The sequence below is a fragment of the Protopterus annectens genome, chromosome 5.part0, assembly GCF_019279795.1.
Source record: "Protopterus annectens isolate FY-2018-M chromosome 5.part0, PAN1.0, whole genome shotgun sequence".
Classification (NCBI taxonomy): Eukaryota; Metazoa; Chordata; order Ceratodontiformes; family Protopteridae; genus Protopterus; species Protopterus annectens.
In genome coordinates this window covers 39,411,180-39,431,117 of record NC_056735.1, presented here as the reverse complement: position 1 = coordinate 39,431,117, position 19,938 = coordinate 39,411,180, and the positions used below count along the sequence as shown (strand labels likewise).

Below are 19,938 nucleotides of genomic sequence, written 5' to 3'. Positions count from 1 at the left end.
TCTTATTCTTTCTTTTAATTATTCTGTCCATTCAGCATCTTTGTTATGTTTTGTGACAAAATGAGGTAATGCCAGCACAGCTAGCTAGAATTTTGTAAATAATGACATGTCATTTGTGAATATCAAACAGATTTATACAAGATGCTTGTGTTACAAATGTATTAGAACTATATGTCATACAAGATGCTGGTGTTACAAATGTATTAGAACTGTATGCCATGTGTCTATCATACTGATTTGTACAGATGTTTGTGTTGAAAAGACATTTGTAAAGTGCTTGTGTTTGAAATGTTTCCATGGTGTGTCTTATCTGGAGAGAATAGAAATGTACATGCACTATTGTAACTGTTTAAATGTATATGTTTTAACAGAGGAAACTGGAGGGTTAATCTCAGTCGAGCAAACTTTAGAAAAATATCTGAAATTAAATCACTTTATGGGCTAGGCCACAAAGATTCTATCTCACAGGTTTCAATGCAGCCAGAGACACAAAGTCTGTACTAGGAAGCTTTCTGTATTGTCTTTGAGGTGAACTAATTACTACTCTAGAAGCATGGAGGTATGAAATTGTTTTATGACTTCCAGCACCTACCACAGATCTAAGTAAAAGTCCTTGTGTGAGTATTTTTACAGGTACGTGTTAAGTCCTGCCAGCTTCCAGCAGTGGGGGGTTTTGCATGGTAACTAGAAGTCAGATGATAAGAAGTGATGTCACTCTGCAAGCTATCTCAGCAGTACTATTTTAGATATTTTTTTGAGAAGTATATTAGTGAGACAGAGCATTCTGTATTCTGTCTTGGGTCTGACAACAAGAATAACCATTCACCATATCATTTGCCTTGCTCTATTAAGAAAGTTATTAAGGAACAGTGATTCTCTTAGATTCAGTCAGGAATATAGTGAAGCTTAGTTTAGATATTGTTTTTCTTTATTTGTCTGAGCCTGTACTTCAATGTTATTTTAAATATTTCCTGTGATTTGAAATCTGTCATTGTGAATATATACTTAGTATTTTCCTGTTCTTTTATTATTTATTATTAAATATAGTTAAACCTTTCATTGTGGCTGATCTTTGCAGAGGTATTTAAGTTTTGAGAGTACTTGCATGTTTATTTGGTGACACTGTGTGGGCCACTTCTAATAGCCTTGCTCTTGGTCAAACTACCATTTGTACTAAAATTAATATTACACAGTAAAATTGGACACCCTTTGCTAAGGGCCTTAAAGAAGCTGGTGAGAGGTTCTGGTGGCAGTGATAATTACCTTATAGTCTGGGCAGAAGGAAGCATAGCTAGCAACCTAGTGCTAGCCTTTCTCAGGTGTGTGTGTGTATGTGTGTGTGTGTGTGTGTGTGTGTGTGTGTGTGTGTGTGTGTGTGTGTGTGTGTGTGTGTGTAAAACAAATCTCCAAGAGTGTGCGTGTCAGCTACTTGGCAGGGACATGAAGCACTGGTTGGACAGAGAAATTGTTGGAGGACTTGGCTTGGAACCCTGGCTATGAACTCAACCCTATAGCTGTGCCAGTGGAGAGTCTTCTTGAGGATCTGGAGAAAGACGGAGAAACCAGCCCCGGACTGACTGTGGTCTCTGTGTGCTCTTAAGGAAAATTACACTTGGTACAAAGAGCTGCATCTGGAAATACTGTGTGTGCACCTATTATCCTCCCAGTGAATGTCCCCCACTGGTTCCAGTGGTGAGGATTGAGGCTCCTTGATTACTGGCCTAGAGGTGGGGGTCACATGTTCCATTGCATCTTTATAGATATTTCTTTCCAGAATGTATCTATTTCTTCTTTTTTTGGTGGTGTTTCTATTCCTTTTGCCTTGTTTCCCAGTTCTCTACAAAACATTTTGGGTCATCAATAAATTGCTTGTTTTGTTACTTTTCTTTTATATTTATTTACAATCTTCTAAGAATTTTTGCATGTGCTGACATCTTTAATGTATTATTTGCAATAGTGTATGGTCTGTTCTGATACTGTGCATTGATTTTTTCACATCTATCTTTCTAAGTATTTTTGTTGACCTGTTCCCTTTTCTGTACACTTCTAACAGTTTTTCTCTATTCGATACTTCCATGATGGCATTTGATTTTTCCCCTTCCTTTACTTTACTGCCCTATGCTTTTGTGGTAAGACATTATCTGCTATTAATTTAGCTGTGCAGTAATATAGGCTATTTACTTCTGTTATGTCTACACATCTTTACTAAGTCAAGCAATTCTTCCCTTAGATCACTTTCTTCTAAACTAAGGGCACACTGTCTGTTCTCTTTTTCCTGCTGGTATTCTACAGAAAGTTCCAGAAAATCTTCCTGTGCCATATTCTCTTCACCTTCACCTTGTGTCATCCATTGCTCTTTCATATGAGAACTCACTGGCCTATCACTCCACGAAATTGACTGTGTCAGATTTGCCACAGTTTCCTGTTCCTTCCCATGTTGTGCAACTCCAGCTGAATATTTGTACTGGTTTCCTACTGAAGGCTCTAAAGTATCTTCATATGGCAACTGATCAGATGCTTCCCACTCCACTGCTTTCTCCTTTATTTAGGGGTTCACTATTCTATCATGCTGTGATGTTATCAGAGTTAGACTTTCTACACTAACTCCTTCACTTCTCAGGTAATCCATAACTTTAGTTTCTGTTTCTTTAACTTCTCTATTACTGATGCTCTTTTCTGCTTTCCCCCTTTGTTTTCTTATTTTTGCACTGTAAAATTTTCTATATTTGGATGCCTTTGCCTGTATTTCTCTTCAAATATCTTTGGTACTATTCTTTTTGTGTTGCTTAGTTTTGCTTTCTCTTTTGCATAAATATTGCACCATATTAAATCTCTTTTTCATTCCCACGTCCACATTTCTTCTTCAGATGTCTCCTGCTCCTCCTGTTTCTCTTTACTTGGGGGACTCGTTGTTCCATCATGCTGTCATATAACCCGTGTTAGACTTTCTACACTAAATCCTTCACTTTGCAGGTATTCCGTAACTTCAGCTTCTATTTTTTTTAACTTCTACTTTACTAAACCTCTGTTCTACATTTCCCCTTTGTAATCCTATTTTTTTTTGCATTGTAAAAATTTGCATGGAGCTGCTTTTTTGTATTAATTATTGTGGCTTTCTCCTTTGTATAAAATTTGCACTATATCAGATAACTGTTTCTTTCCTATGTCCATATTTCTTTTTTAAACCTTTCAAAAATCTCCAGATTTTGTTCTTTATATTTTTGCCATTGCGGTTGACCTGATGATGACAAACTGTTACTGGGTAAGAAACCTAACAGTACTATCTAGATCCTCAAAGGTGCAAATCTTGTTCAGCCAAAAAGTAAGTTTATTATAGTAAAGGAAGAACTTTCATATTTTCAGTGTGTTTATAATACATCAAAATGCTCATTGCTGAAATAACTAACTTCAAATCTTATGGAAGAATCGATACAAAGAAGTGTCAAGGCTGCCCAAGGGGCATCCTAATTAATCTATCTTCCCTCATACCTGAAGTGGTAGAAAATGACAGATCTTACCATTATAAAGGGATTTACTGGCTTTGAACAAAAGGGATGTGTGCACCCCTTCTACTTCAGAATTATGAAGTTCTGGTATATTTATGAATGTAGGTAACCACTCCAGTATGAGTTTTACTAATTTAGATCTCTTCATGTTTTCAGTGGGAGTTTTATAATCATAACCTATTTCTTCTAGCATGGTTTCACAGTCATCCAGATGAGTGAATGACAAGATATTCTGCGCCAATACAAACTAGATTTGGGTCTATATCACTTTATCAAAGTGACACTTCAACGAACGGCATTTCGTCAGAAATGCTGTTCATTGAACTCTGCTCGTGTGGGGAGCTGTGCCCCCCACACACCCCGCTAATTATATATAGCAACTCTAAGTTCGCACTACAGTGGGAAAACACAAATTTCCCAATCCTCACTGTACTGCAATTTCAGTACGAACAGTTTGACGAAAGGCATGTTCGATGTAAGTGCACTAAAATGACGTTCACTTAACTGATTTTTCTCTGAACTGATAGGGATCCTAGATTTGAACCTACAAATCTGTCAGTTATCCATATCATTCTGTGCTCATAGATTCTCAGTCTTCTAGCTTCCCACTCCCTTCAGATTCTGACACTGTAGTTCTAGGAACAAAAACAAGACCTAGACTGTTGTCTTCACATCATTTATACCCTTATCGAGGAGACACCCAAAGCTGTATATCCAGTGGTCTGACATTCCACTACATTGACTTGATGAGGGCTCCTTACAGAGACACACTCTATAGTTGGACTCATTGGCACTTACTAAATGTTAAATCTTTTTGGACACACATGATTATCTTAGATGATATTTTTTTTCTTTCAAGAAATTATACAAATGAATCATTACTTTGGTTATTTTAAATTTCTCTAGGTACAGTGAGCAATGCAAGTTTTGAAACCAGCTAAAAGGTTCAACTTAAGTTTAAGAAAATTCCATCTTGATTAGTGCTACTGGGCCTACCCCAGGAGCCAAGCCTGAAGGTGATGTCTGCATGAGCATCTGATAAGCTATATCTTCCAGGTAATGCTTCTGAGTTCAGCCCAAAATGGTTATGTGGATCCATTGTGTGGGTTCACTTTGTAAAAGGAAAAGGATGGGGCTAGGAGGCAGATATTACTATGATGAATTTTTGCCAACTTAGACCTTAACAATGGAATCTGGCTTTAGGACACAGGAGTAAGGAAGGAGCAAACGCTGATGCAGGAGGTGGAAACATTAGTTACTAGTGCTAGACTAACCTTCACACATTTGTAGGCTGTAGAACTAGATTTTCAGTCAGGGATGGTCTCTCTCATAGTCTATAATTGTTCCTCATGACAGGCCCTGGGCAGAATGAAAATACTCCCAAGTACACAAATGAAGTTAATACAGGTGGAAGTTTTCCAATGGATAACAGGATTTTGGCCTTTTTGTAGAAGGTGAATACGATGCTTGAGGCGGTACATCACTGCAAACTCTGTTGCCCTACTTAGAGACTTAAACAGTCACGAGGGAAAATGACAGACAAGCATGTAGGACTGTGACTGGATGAAAGGACTAGAATTAAAACCTGAGTGGTGAAATGTTACTGAACATGTGTGCAAGTTATGTAGTATTTTTAACAGACAGCATACATGAATGCAAGGAGGCTTATACTCTAAATCACAGCACCTTGTATTAGAGATCAGTTTACTATGCAGGCATGTCATCAGATCACAGGCCTTACATTCTGGACAGTAGATGAACAGATGGTAAAACTGCCAAGTGATAAACAGTTTCTGGTGAGCTGAGTCACTGAATTGGGCATCAATAAGACAGATGTGGAAGACACAAATGAGGTACTTTGAGAACATCTGGGAGCAACAACGATGCAAGATGAGCTTGCATCCTCTGTTCAAGAAAAAAATATATATGTTTAAGCAATACTGGGGACTGTGAGTCCAAATGGTCTATTTTTAAGACTCATTAATGTAGAAGCAAGGCTCTATGCCTGGAGAGTGCGTTGTAGCTGTAGGAAGAGTAATCCTTGGGCCTGTGAATGGAAGTCCGCAGTGAGGAAAGCTGCCAAGATGAAGAAGGCGGCTTTCTGTGCAATGTTGATGGACTGCTTTCCTGATTCAGCCAGGAAATACCAGAAGACAAAGAAAGCCACTCTGGCAGCAGTTACTAAAGTAAAATATATTGTTGGAGTCTGAAAAACTAAAGACTACCTGGTGACCATGAGAGGGGAAGGTAGTATGAAGCTTTGATTTCACTCAATCACCCCATGACTGTTAGAGTGTGCCCAACAATATACTAAGGTTGAAAATAACTTTGCTACAAATATGCAACATAAATAAGGAATAAGATAAAGCTTGCTCAAATGTAGAAAGAAAGTTTAGTAATATGTGATTAGCATCCGTACTAAATGATTGTGGCTTAAAAAATACACACATCAAGAAAGTTTAAAATAAATGACTGTGGCTTAAAAAAATCAGGAACTTGCTTATGAGTGTATTATACACACATCAAGAAAACTTACTTCTTACAGACATGACAAGAGTGTAATCTGCTTTCACTGGACAACAGGACATGTTTTTCTAAGAAAGTTTAAAAATATGTTTTTCTAAGAAAGTTAATCCACAAGGCATTTTCTTGAAGACAGTTTACTTATCAGCATTTACAGAATCCACAAGGTATTTTCTTGAAGACAGTTTACTTATCATCATTTGGACAAGAACAGATGTGTTAGCATTTGCGTCATCAAGGCAGTATCTTTCCAAAACCAAGAGGGTGTGTGTTTAACTAAAATATGTATAAAAAGTCTGTATTAAATCTAGTTATGTTAGGGGTATGTTAGGGACACAAGTCCTGAGGTAAATGTTATATCTCTCACATCATCTGTACTATATGAGAAGTAAAGTTGGAACAGTACTTTTAAGCTGTAACGTTTGTCCAGTTTGGTTTATTATAAAAGTTATTGGTTACTGCTCTTAAAGACAGGTGCTGCAAAGTATATTCTCTCATCAGTGTATATTCTGCAAGTTTCTGTATGCGACACACTGTGAATGCAAATATAACTAGACTTTGAATTTTAGCAGAATCCAGCCAGCAAATCCCACAGCAAGAGCAAGCAGCAAGCAAGCAGTAAGCAGAGAGAGTCAAATATTTTTTCAATGACCTTTGTCAAACATCTTGCCCAGGGATAAGCAGGATACTGAACGTATACCACTATAAACAGCTGCATAGACATATAGAAGTTTCCCAGAAATGTTCACCTGGCACACTGGATGTGCTAAATTTGTACTGGGTTTTAAGAAGGATCAATGAATCTTGAACCAAACCCAGCATCATAAATCCTGAATGACTGGTTCTCATATTACAGTGTTTCATGAAAAAAATGAATGTTATGAAAAAGAAAAAAAGAAAAAAAGTATGGCGGTAACGTTATGAACAGTAACAGCAGCTGGTGGCTTTAATGTGAGGGCAAATGGGTTTCTAAAATAAAGTAGCAGTTTTAACTGTGGCTTTGTATTAGTTGTACCTCTCAACATCTTATTGTAAAAAATCCAGATAAAGCCTTGAAGAATTAGGGGACAAAGGCCCCAAATAGGGACAGATTTTAAATATTACTCTTATAAACTTAGAAAGTTGGTTGAATAACAAATTTGTGTTAGCATGCATTTTCTGAAGGGTATGAAGTCTGAAACTCAAATGTATATCATTACTCAGTGAGTTTAGTCCTCAGTGATTTGCCAGAAAAACACAAATTCTATGAGGAACAGACAAAAATATGAGGCAAAAATCTGGACATTTTGTAAACATCTCGATAGTTGAGAGTTATGGTATTATTAGCTTAATTATGCTCTTCATACACAACCACTGTCACAATATAGTTATTTCATTTATTGTTTTAATGCATTTTGTGTGCTACGCCCATACAAGTTTCATACATTATCAGGGACTTTTCATGTTGCTCATCATACCGATCTTACTGTCATCACCAATAGATTCAATCTGGAAATGTATTACGAGTTAGCATTGATAACACAATGAAAGTAGTGATCATGAAAAGAGTAAGGATCAGTAAAATCTGGTACAGAAAAGAATTACAGGTCTTTTCTATTAAAGACTTCAAAAGCCAAGTTAAAAACATGCACTGGGATATTTTAAAATACAATGTCATGCATTGCAGAAGCCTCTAAAGGAATGCAGTATAAAGTAACTGCTTCATTCAGTAATGTATTACTTTACTGCAACACAGCATAACAAAGAAAATCCAGAGTTAAGCCATTATTAAGTCACAGAGTATTTAATTAAGAAATGCATATTAAAACTATGAAAATATCAGTTCACTAGCAAGCCTTGCCATGATCAGATCTCAATATTGAACAGAATTTGTTAGTTCTAAAGTTCACTTTTGAGAACAGTTTGATTGCAATAGCTGCAAATGGTCATACAAGACATTAATCCTGAAAGCTATGGTAGGTGAAAAAGTGCATAACATTTGTGATACTCTGATAGCTGAAATAAATATATTACTGTCAAAAAAGTATCATACTATTTAAAACTAATTTAGAAATTTAGATGAGCAATGTGAGAACCACTAAAACACTTGGTAGGCACAATACCAAGCGTAATGAAATCAAAGTTCATAACCATAAAGGTGGTTCATTGAACCAAAACATAAAGGTCTCGGAGAGAACAACAATATATTCCAACATTTGATTGAGTATGGGAGGAAATATAAACAAACAATACATTCATACTAACAATAAGGCCACAAAGAACATATGCCTACCATCTAAAGGAAAAGGAATACCAAAAATCAAAAAAAACTTACTTCTGTAGGAATTGTGTGATGACTTACATCAAAAAAATGCATATCCAGCTACAGGAAAAGAGAAGAGCAGTGTCATTTTGAAGCAAAATGAATTATTTTGCAAAGCGTGCAAATTATTCTCTAAAAATAGTTCAGAACTTCCAGAAAGGCATGAAATATCAATATGATCAAAAATGCCACCTAATTAGTCAAGTCACCAGTAATCAATAAGCCACAGGAAATAATTGCATATGGTACTGCTATATACACTTACTTATGAACTATTATTAATACATAGAGAAATGCCAATTTAACATAATTGTTTACGTACAGAGCACTCTACTCTACAATTACTCAGAGAGGCACAATTATTCAATTATGCATTTTTGAAAAAGGCTTGAGATGCAGCCAGTGTCCTAGTGGAATGCGGTGTCAGCATTGCAGACAATGCTTTGTCGTATTTATCACAGGAAAATGTAATAGAGTCTGAAATACACCTGGACATGGTGACATTGGACACTCTACAATCCATTTTCAGAAGAAAATGTCATAAACAGTTGACAGTCTTTACTTAAGGCTATAGTTCTGTCCACATGAAATCTAAGCTGTCTCTGGGCATCCATACAATGTGACGGGTACTCTAAAAAGTCTGTGGGCATCCATGCAATGTGACTGATATTCTCCTTACCCTAGAGAGTGAGGGCAGATACTGAGACATGTTTAAAGCCGCACAAGGCACACTGGCAGTGCAAAGCTATAATGTCTTCTGCACATTTAGATGAGCTACTACAAAATAAGTGATATGAGGTGGAGGTGTATCAGTCTACATAAAAAGTAAGCACACCTCAAAATTGGTCAAGCAATATGACATGCCTGAAAACTACTCCATGTCCAACTAACTTCAGATAAAGTGCCATTCCACATCCTTGCTAGCTACAGGTCCCTATTTAATACCCACGATAACTATACCATGTACTTGAATGTATTAGAGACACTCACCATTCTGATCAACAATATATTCATGGGTGATTTCAACTATCCCACCATAAACTGGGATACATACACAACCACTAACATGTAGGTTTAAAGATTCCTAGATTTTGTCAATGCAAACACCCTGTAACACCTAGTTTGCACACTGACAGTGGCTGTAAATATCCTGGATCTGTTACCCACAAATATGAAAGAATACCCTCCCCCTAATGTAATCTCCTCACTGGTCAGGTCAGATCACAAAATGGTTACCCTTAAAATAAATATAAAATCCAAAATTCCAGCAAACGCCAGAACCTTTAAGAACCATTCCAAGGTTAACTACCTCCTATTAAGCAATGGCATAGCTACATTCCAACCCCCCCCCCCAAACTCAGAGAAGACTGTGGCCTATACAGAAGTGTTTACAGAAACCCTGTACATTTATGTAAATACCTGCATAGAAAGAACCATACCAAACCAAAATAAACTTAGGGCAAACTCCAAAAACAAGTCCCCTTGGTGAACCCCCATTATAAATAGGTTATACAACAAAATAAAGAAAGAAAATCCTGTCCACAAATAAGAAGGGCCCTCATCAGTCTCAACAAGTCACTCAGGAGAATAATCAGTTCCACCAAAGCCAACTGCAAGGCAAAAATAGCCTCTGAGGCTAAGGAAAACCATAAGGCAGTTTTCAATCATGCACGCAACCTTAACAGGGACACCCAACAGTGTCCTCAACTAATAGTAAATGAAACATCTACTACCAAACTGGAGGATATAACAAATTTGTTGGCCAATACAGTTAGCTCCAATTTCACACCCCATCACCCCCAGTTACTCTCAAGGAAACACCCTCTACCATTTTGCCCCAAACTATAGCTAAAGAACAGATCCTCACTGCACCTCAAAAGCTAAAAACACTACATCAGTGGGTCATGGACATATCCCAGGATGTCTCCTAAATAGCTTGAAACATGACCTGTCAGGCCCATTAGAATATCTATTCAGCCACAGCCTCCTGACAAGCTTCATCCCTAGGGAATGAAGGACTGCAACAGTCATACCTCTACACAAAGGAGAACCACTGACAGCCTAGTGGAACTACAGATCCATAAGATTGACTACTCTTATATGTAAGGCCATGGAAAGAATTACCCTGGACCTGATAAACTAAGATATAGTAAATCTTCATACACTGGTCTCATCCCAGTTTGGTTTCATGATGGGCAGCTCATGTCCACTAAATATGGTGGAGTTCTTCAAGAAAGTCACTAGAGCTATGGATGAGGACAAAATGGTAAATGCTGCCTAAAGTGATCTAGCAAGGGCATTTGACACAATACTCATTCAGATATTATAGATAAATTCACAAATTCAGGCATGAATCCCTATGTCATCCAATGGGTAGCCAAATGTCTCATGGATAGAGCACATGAAGATAGGGTGATGGAATCTACCTCCATCAAGAAGCTAGTTAATAGCAGTGTTCCATAGAACAGAGTACTGGGACCTCTCCTGTTTTGGAATATACTTCTCTGAAGTCAAAGCAAATGTAGAGAGCCTTTGGCTGACTAAGCTGATGACTACAAGCTGGGTGCAATCATAAAATCCTCCAAAGATGTAAATATGCTCCAGGAAGGTCTGACACAGACAAATAACTGGTGCCAGAGCCATGGCCTAAAACACGGTGCAAAAAAATGCATAATTATACACTTTGGGAAGACAACCACCCCTGCAAATTACAGCATTAATAATACCTCCCTAAGAGTAGACACACTGGTAATGGACTTGGAAACTCGGGTTGACAGTAACCTGAATTTTGTACATTGTGGTGAGAAAAACCTTCTGCATGGCACAACTTGTAAATAAGGGCATGCCATGGTATCCAGATGTAAAGAATATCAAAGTCCTACTAGTCTCAGCTCTCGGTAGACCTGTAATCAAGTGCCATGTATGCTAAGGCATGCACCTGAGCAGGTATCTGCAACAGCTGAAGCAGCCACAGAGGTTCATCACTAAAAAGAACAATGGATGGAAAATCACAAATTCACCCCTGGACTGTCACGTTTTCCTTATGGGTAGAGGCTGCTCATTGATGTCCCAAGACACATGCATATATCAAAGCTGTTCTAGTCCTTAGACATTGATAACTGGGAAATTGGGACATGAATGGCTAGGCTTAAAAATACTCAAGGGCCTTTAGCCTAGTACCCTCCTATGATCCCATAATTCTACACTTCAAGTCAGCTTTAGAGGCAGGTTCAAAGAGAAACAGGGTTAACTTTTTGAGTACAAAACATACATCCCTTGATGGAAAAGGGTGTTTGAATGGTGGCTCCTTCTAAAAAGCACCCTCGGAAAAGTCATGCAAACCTTTAAAGAAGCAAGAGATGAGTTCTGGGATTCTTTATGGACATTAGCAATGGCAACAACATGAGTCTTAATAGATGTATAAATTATCCTTAAGTCAAAAAGAAAGTTTGACAATAATCTGGCAGCCCAGAAAATCTTAAACAGAAGTCATAGAACAAAAGGAGGAAAGATTAGTGTCTAGGTTGAGAGATCCCAAAACTTGAAAGCTAATCCATAAACTGGGCAAAATCTTGGATATATTTACAGACTACTCTAACATTCTGTACGTAGAGGAGCGGGGAGATCTGTGAGCCCCAGAACAGACTGAGGAAGTTATGCAGACTCTTAACCTCAAACGTTTAGAAGGAAGGGCAGCTAAACTTTACCTGAAATCAATATAAATTCAGAAGATGATAGAAATAATCTGAAGGCAAGATATGGGTAAAACTCCTGATGTAGATGACTTCCTTGTACAAGCGTGGAAGATGGGGGAGGAGGGAGTATGCTGCTAAAAATCTGGATGATCTTGTCCAATAAAATCCTAAAGGGAAGAGTGGTTCCATCACTTTGAAGAAGGACAGTAACAGCAGTAATTCCCAAAGTGGGATATCAACCTGATTCCACAGTGTATAGGCCCATCTCCAAACTAAACCATGATTATAAGTTTTTTATGGTCTTAAACTAGTAAAGGGGTGGCAAAAGCCATTCCTGGCACAACTGAAAATGGCCAATGCAGATTTATAAAAGGAAGAAAGACCTTTTGATAACATAAAAAGAATGCTGATGATACAAGTAGAAAAACATGTTGTTCGTTAATCTGAATGCTGAAAAAACATTTGGCAGTTTGAGCTAGACCTGTCAGCTGGGAAATCTAGGGAAAAGCTGAGATTCCTAGTGAGGTGATGAACCTGACTGATAAGATATACAAGGGTTCACAAGCTAATGATAAAGTTGGTGGTGGGGCTAATGCCAGAAAGGTTTTACTTAAAACAAGGGATAAGGTGGGGGTTACCCCTTCTTCCCCTCCCCTCCCTCTGCTATGTGCTTTACATATATAATATATATATATATATATATATATATATGGTTCCCCTTCAAACCATCGAACGTTTAAAACATCGAAGTTCAGATCATCGAGACCAGAACATCGAGTCTGAAAACACTGAAGGTTTGAAGGGGAAGAAAAAGGTAAGTGTAGGTGGGAGAATGTGTTTTTGCAGGGCACCAAGGTGCCCTGCATACTGTGTGTGTCTATGTGCCACGTGTGTGATGGCACTACAGATAGGGTATGGAAAATCTCCCATTTAGCTCTTCTGCATATAGCACTAAATAGGAGATTTCCCTTTACTCCACTGTAGTGCGGTCTCGGAGTTGGAATATTAAAAGTAGGGGCGGGTGGCATACAATTGTTAAAGTTTTTCTTTTTTTTTTTTTTTTTGGTTACACTTGTAACCTTCGATGTTTCAAAATTCGATGTTCTGGTCTCAATAATCAGAATTTTGATGTTTTTAAATTTTGATTGTTAGAAGTGGAACTATATATATATATATATATATATATATATATATATATATATATATGGGTCGACTTTCATATGGGCAAGACCATATGATCCACTTTCAGGAAGCTGACCATGTAAAATAAACACAAAAAACACAACAAACACTTACCTTAAACTGTTAGAGGGGAGGCTATGCACCCCCATAACTTTAATATACCAACTCCGAGTTCGTACTACAGTGCAGAAGAGAGAAATTTTCCCATTCTGTACTGTACGGAGATAGCGGTTCCCCATGATCGGCTTTTCAAAAGTCGATCATATGGTCTTGGCCATATGAAAGTCGACTTTCTGAAAAATCGACCATGTGAAGGGGACCTATATATATATATATATATATATATATATATATATATATATATATATATATATATATATATATATATATATATATATATATATATATATATATATATATATATATATAGGCCCATATCAAAATACAAGCATTATTAGCTGATGATATAATTGTGTATCTGACCCATCATGAATTTGACATACCTAGACTATTTGAAATACTATCTCAATTCCATTTCTTTTCAGGTTATGAAAGTAAATAAGGCAAGACTACAACTATACCAGTCAGCTATCTTCCCACTTATGGCCTGGTTGAACAATTTTCCTACTTGTAGGACCTTTACAAGATGAAGTACTTACACATATGGAAAAAGAAGGACACTGTGTCATTTGTGAGGGGTGTCCAGGAGGAAGAAATCCTACATATATTCCCGAAAATAAAGCAGGCCCAGTATCTGAATATGGCCCTAGATAGTAAAAGTCAAGTTTTAAAGATATTCTCGGTTCCACTAGTGCTTTATAGGTTTATAGGTTCATAGGTGTGTACTAGGCTAATGACCACTACAGCCGTTTTAAGCCTAGCCGTGCATCCCAAATCTCTGGCAAATTCTGATACCCTTGATAAGTGTAAGCAGGAGCTTAGGAGATGAAACATTTACAAGTAGGAGCCTAGGAGATGAAGCGTTTACAGGATGTCTGTGTAGGTTATTGACATAGGTGCCCAACCAGGGATGAATTTCCTGTCTCCCATCCAGCTGTCCAAGTTACACTTGAATTGGGTTAGAAAATAATTCTGCTTCACATGGAGGGGGAGCCTGCTACAGAAAAGGGATAGTCTCTGGGATACATGCCTATCTCTTCAGCAGGTCCTAGTTATATCACAAGCAAGGTTTAAGTCTTTAGAATGGGTAATTATGGAGCTGCTTGTTTGAGAACATGCGGAAGGTACATCAGGGTGGAGTTTGGTAACACATCGTATGCCAGGCATAGATCTCCCCTCAACAGCCTGTAGCAGACAGAATACAGGGATAGGGCTATGAGGTGGTCTGAATAGGAAACATTACTTATGCCCTATATTCTTTGGGTGAGGAACCTCTGTGGATGTTCTCGTTATTTGATGTGCCTGGTTAGGTAGACACCAAAGAAGGCATTGCACTCAATGATAGGTCTGAGGCATGCTGAATACAGTGGAACAATGACCACCTTTGACCTATATGCCATACCTTTGTTTATAGGCTCTTTACAAAGGGCAATCATACTTCTATAGTCCACAGGAGAAGGTTGCACTACATTGGGCAGGGAATTAAAAACATTTACTTGGGAAGGGAAGAAAGTTACAGTCAGACAGGAAAAAAATGACACACTCCAGTAGTCACAGAGGTTTAGAATACACAGATGTGAAAATTTACTTTGCAGCTACCCAAGTCTGGTTAATCTACTTGAAGCAATTGGCGGAGTACTTCCCTAAATGGAAGTTGATGACCTGGGCAGGAGCAGACCACCTAGAATAAAGTGAGCTTGTGGAATCAACTAATTGATCTCAGGGGACTTGAAAGTCCTAAATCATGTCTTAGTTAAAGAATGTTAAAAGGAGTTACTACCCATTGGTTTTCCTTGAAGTTGATACGGTCTGAAGAAAAGAACCAGCAAGCTAGGATAAACTGGACAAATCTTGGTAAGGGGCCTATATTTTGGGAACAATTGTCTAAACAGGGTTCGTTGATTCAGTTGGAGGAGCAAAACAAATCTTTACCCTCTCAAATAGAGACTTTTTGTCCTGATGAGCTTTGTTGGCAGAATACAAGCACTGGCAGAGAGACAGAGGAAAAATGGGAAGGCTTGATCACATTCACAGTAGAAGCCAGGCTCTCAGAACCCAGAGTGAAAAAAAAATGAGAAGTACAGCTTACGAGAAACGTCACCTTAATTTGAAGTGTCAGGCCACTAAAGTAAAGCATGAGTGGCACAGGAAACATAACGGTCAGTTTTCTACAGACCAGTGACTAGAAATCTGTGAGGTTTCTAAATAAACCATTATATTAAGAAGTATACAATATTCAGCTGAAAATGAATCACAGATATTTGTATAACATAGCCAAGCTGCATTACTCTGCCTACTGAAATGCTGACACTCAAAATGCTGACTGCCGAAAAAACGAAAAAAAAAGATGGAAAACCCACAGAAGAGCTTCTTTTTCTTTTGGCTGCTCCCGTTAGCGGTCACCACATTGGATCAACTGTTTCCATTCCTTACTGTCCTCTGCATTTTTCTGTGTCACACCAATGACCTGCACATCCTCTTTCACCACATCCAGAAACCTTATCTTATGCCTTCCTCTTTTCTTCTTACCTAGCAGCTCCATCCTTAGCATTATTTTCTCAATATGCCCAACATACCTCCTCAGCACATGTCCAAACAAATGCAATCTCTCCTCTCTGGCTTTGTCTCCAAACTGTCCAACCTGAACTGACCCTCTAATATACTCATTTCTAATCCTGTCCATCCTTGTCACACCCATTGCAAATCTTAACATCTTTAACTCTGCCACCTCCAGCTCTGACTCCTGTCTTTTCGTCAATGCCACCGTCCCAACCCATATAACATAGCTGGTCTTCCTACCATTTTGTAGACCTTCCCTTTCACTGTTACTGGCACCCGTCTGTCACAAATCAATCCTGACACTCTTCTCCACCCATTCCATCCTGCCTGCACTCTCTTCTTCACCTCTTCCACACTCACCATTACTCTGAACTGTTGATCCCAAGTATTTAAACTAATCCACCTTCACCAGCTCTACTCTCTGCATCCTCACCATTCCTCTGTCCTGCATCTCATTCACACACATACGTTCTATCTTAGTCCTGCTGACCTTCATTCCTCTCCTCTCTGGAGTATATCTCCACCTCTCCAGGGTCTCCTCAACCTGTTCCCTACACTCACTTCAGATCACAATGTCATCCACAAATATCATAGTCCACGGGGACTCCTGTCTGATCTCATCTGTGAACCTGTCCATCATCATTGCAAATAAGAAAGGGCTCAGAGCTGATCCTTGAAGTAATCTCACCTCCACCTTGAATGCATCCATCACTCCTACTGCAGACATCACCAGTGTCACACTGCCCTCGTACATATCCTGTACCACTTTTACATACTTCTCTGTCACTCCCAACTTCCTCATACAATACCACAACTCCTCTCTAGGCACCCTGTCATATGCTTTCTCTAAGTCCACAAAGACTCAAGACCTTTTCTATTCTTCTCCATCAACACCCTCAGAGCAAACATCGCATCTGTACAGCTCCTTCCTGGCATGAAACTGTACTGCTGCTCACTAATCATCACCTCCCTTCTTAACCTAGCTTCCACTAATCTTTCCCATAACTTCATGCTGTGGCTGATCAATTTTAACCCTCTGTAGTTACTACAGCGCTGCACATCACCTTTATTTTTAAAAATTGGTACCAAAACACTTCTTCTCCACTCTTCAGGCATCCTCTCACTTTCCAAGATTTCGTTAAACAATCTGGTTACAAAATCCACTGCCATCTCTCCTAATCTTTATACTTCCACAAGTATATAATCTGGACCAGCAGCCTTTCCATTCTACATCATCTTCATAGCTGTCCTTACTTCCTCCTTGCTAATCCATTTCACTTCCAAATTCACTATCCTCACATTATCTAACCATCTCTCTCTTTCATTCTCTTCACTCATCAGCCACTCAAAGTATTCTTTCAATCTGCTCAACACACTCTCCTCCCTTGTGAGTACATTTCCCTCACTATCCTTTATCACCTTTACCTGCTGCACATCTTTCCCAGCTCGGTCCCTCTGTCTAGCCAATCGGTACAGGTCTTTTTGTCCCTCCTTAGCGTCCACCCTTTCATACACCTCACCATATGCCTTATCCTTAGCCTTCACCACCTCTCTCTTCAACATATGCCTCATCTCCTTCTACTCCTGTCTACTTTTTTATCTCTCTGATAATCCCACTCCTTCTTCACCAGCCTCTTCCTCTGTATACTCCCCTGTACTTCCTCATTCCACCACCATGTTTCCTTGTCCTCCTTCCTCTGTCACACCAAGCATCTTTCTAGCCATCTCCCTTACCATCTCTCCTGTGGCTGCCCAGCTATCTGGTAACTCTTTACTGCCACCTAGTGCCTGTCTTAACTCTTCCCTGAACTCTACCTCACAATTATCCTTTTTCAACTTCCACCATTTGATCCTTGGCGCTGCCCTCACTCTCCTCCTCTTCTTCTTGATCACCAATGTCATCCTACAGACCACAATCCTATGCTGCCTAACTACGCTTTCCCCTGTCACCACTTTACAGTCTCCATTCCCCTTCAGACTGGCCCTCCTGCATAGGATATAATCCACCTGTGTGCATCTTCCTACACTCTTGTATGTCACCCTATGCTCCTCCCTCTTCTTAAAATACTTATTTGCCACAGCCATGTCCATCCTTTTCACAATATCCACTACCATCTGACCTTCTGCATTCATGTCTTTAACACAATACCTACCTATCACCTCCTCATCCTCTCTGTTCTCTTCACCAACATGCCCATTGAAATCTGCTCCAGTCACTACTCTCTCACCTTTGGCTACACTCTCCAACACTTCAACCAACTTGTTCTAAAATTTTTCTTTTTCATCCATCACACACCCAACTTGCAAAGCATATGCACTATCAACATTCATCATGACATCAGTTTCCATCTTCACAAACATCACTCTACCTGACACTCTTTTCACCTCCAAAAACCCAGAGAAAACCCAGAGAAGAGTGAATATAGAAAATTGCTCTTCTTCAGGGGCAAACCTCCCCCTGTACTCTCCCCATGTCATTTCACCATACCTTGTAGAGAAGAGAACATTCCAAGAGATGGCATCTAAGACTTAGCATATGTAAATCCGTTCTTTCAGCCATTCAGTCTCACTGTTTCGGGACTCATTCTAGTGGGTCGTAACATTTCAAATGGTTACCACTGTGGCTATATGTTCCAGAATGTCCTTAAGAGTTGTTGAAGGTGAAATTGAGGAGATAGTAGCAGTTATGAAGATATATTTTGGAACTGCCCCAGGGTATTGGATTACAGGATGACACTGCAACAGGTAGTAGACAAGATAACACACAAGAAGATGATCATTACAAAGGAGGTCTAACAGTTGCAGGCCAGAGAAAGCAATATTGTCCCCTACTCCTGCTTGTGGAGAAGTATATTACAAGAAAATGGAAGAGCAGGGAAGCCCAACTAGAAAAAGCTGAGAAGCTTATGAGTGAGATTAAATAACATTTATTTATTTATTTATTTATTTATTTATTTATTTATTTTGTTGACCATTGAAATGACTTTATGGAAAATCCCTTTTCAGTCAGGTCCCAGGAGGAAAGCTCCACAAGACACAGAGAGAAAGTAACATACATGCGTACATACATGCATACATACATACATATATATGTACCTACATAGTGTGATAAATCATCTCAGAATACAATAATGAGAAAAAAACAATAATTGTTTGACCATACAATAGTGTAAAAACAAAAACATTGACATGATACATATGAATAGTCAACATACAAACATAGCATATACATGATATAGACATTGTATTCAATGATATAAAAATAATTCAAAGGTGAACCAGAATAAGTGTTTAGAAAAACTTCAAAGTTTAAACTGGACCTAAATCACTGGAAGGAGACCAAATGAATAAGCATGCCCATGTCCTCTGACATGTTTTCCTATCATTATGTCTGTTGGTGGTATTGAAGATCTGGACAGCCCTAGGAGGGTAAGAAGTGTCCCTGGCTATTACTCGAACTGGCCTAGTGATGTAGTTAGTCAAACTGAGTGAAGGCCAGGGTGATACCTACTGGATGGGTGAGACAACATGATTTTGACAGACCTGAGATAAAAAGTCATCTCCAAAAAACAAGGCCAAAGCTCGTCTAGGCCAGACTGGGCTTATAATAATGACTCAGAACTTGTTTTGCTTGGTTTTCTGAATGAAATGTTGGATGTGGGGAATTGAGGGAGGATGGATTAAAGGAGTTCTCAATGCCATTTCTGAATGACAGCAGCCCTGGAACATTCCTTCAGAAAAAGGACTATGAGAAAGAAGTTAATGTTTATGGCACTGTGTTTCCACACTATTAGCAGATTAACAGACTATATGAGAGGTGTCAATAATCAACAACTGAGCCAGGCTGCTAGAGTATTGGCCTCACCAGGAATCAAAAAACAAGTGGTTGTCATAGTCTGTTCTTGTGACCTCTCAACACTGGGGATAAGAATGTTTTCTCCCCACTTGTTTACATACTGCATCACTGCCACATCAGTTTGAATGACAATGGCACCCTGGGTACAGAACTCTGGAACATCTGCAGATAAAGAGAACTACCCTCTTATCCAAA

General features: G+C 38.8%; 1 protein-coding gene across 4 annotated transcripts in view; it reads right to left on the bottom strand.

The window, feature by feature from the left end:
- The window catches only part of ST3GAL6 (ST3 beta-galactoside alpha-2,3-sialyltransferase 6), a 1,325,435-nt gene that overhangs the window by 1,120,885 nt on the left and 184,612 nt on the right, over positions 1-19,938 (bottom strand). For 3 of the 4 annotated variants that reach the window (XM_044072092.1, XM_044072089.1, XM_044072093.1), the window contains exon 2: positions 8,344-8,391. The exons of the other annotated variant lie outside the window; for it this stretch is intronic. The gene's annotated coding sequence lies outside the window, so the exon portion shown is untranslated. The remainder of the gene's footprint in view (positions 1-8,343; positions 8,392-19,938) is intronic. 4 annotated transcript variants of the gene reach the window in all.